The sequence below is a fragment of the Cyprinodon variegatus genome, unplaced genomic scaffold (assembly GCF_000732505.1).
Source record: "Cyprinodon variegatus isolate N-32 unplaced genomic scaffold, C_variegatus-1.0 Scaffold202, whole genome shotgun sequence".
Classification (NCBI taxonomy): Eukaryota; Metazoa; Chordata; class Actinopteri; order Cyprinodontiformes; family Cyprinodontidae; genus Cyprinodon; species Cyprinodon variegatus.
In genome coordinates this window covers 59,355-60,192 of record NW_015150655.1, presented here as the reverse complement: position 1 = coordinate 60,192, position 838 = coordinate 59,355, and positions in this window count along the sequence as shown.

The window sequence follows — 838 nt, the reverse complement described above, 5'->3', positions numbered from 1 at the left end:
GATTAGCTGAATAGAATCAAACAAGCCCCTTTAAAGACCGACCTTTCAGACACTTCGATGGATATGGGGTATTGCAGTCTAACAAAGGAAGCCAAACCACCCGCGTTCCAAATGGGTGGACCCCTTCTTCTGTTCCAGTTTGCATGTTTTCAAAACAAAAACAAGGCTTGGTTGGGCTACTGTATAAAACCTCGAACTTAATGCTAATTCTGACATTTGAATTGAGAAAAATTCCTGGATGGGAAGCGAAACGTCTTCAAACTTGAAAACAAAGTCCAGTGGATTGTTTTTAACTTTTTTGGAATGACTATGACCTTGATGACTGAGATCCTTCACCAGCAGCTTCTATGTTGGTTTCCTCCACTTTTTCTTGCATCTCTACTATCCCTCTCCTGACAAAATGTATGGATGCGTGACATGAACAATAGGACAATAAGGGGTGCAACAATCCATGTAGAGCAAAAACACATAGTTTAACAATTATTGTTGGAGCTATTTATTCTTTATTTCTTTATCCATTTGAATTGTGTTAATTCCTAAACTTATATATTTAAGTTAAAAACAATCCACTGGACTTTGTTTTCAAGTTTGAAGACGTTTCGCTTCCCATCCAGGAATTTTTCTCAATTCAAATGTCAGAATTACTGTAGCTCCCTTCAGTATGCCAGCTAAACTGCTGCTACAAGAACTTTGTCGACAAAACTTGAAGTGGGATGAAGTTATTCCCCATTCTCTTTGTAGGAAGTGGCTCGACTGGCTGGAGGACCTCCAGCTGATCTCCAGTTTTAAGGTGGATCGTTGCATCAAACCAAGCTACATCAGGAAACCAGACAAAGCA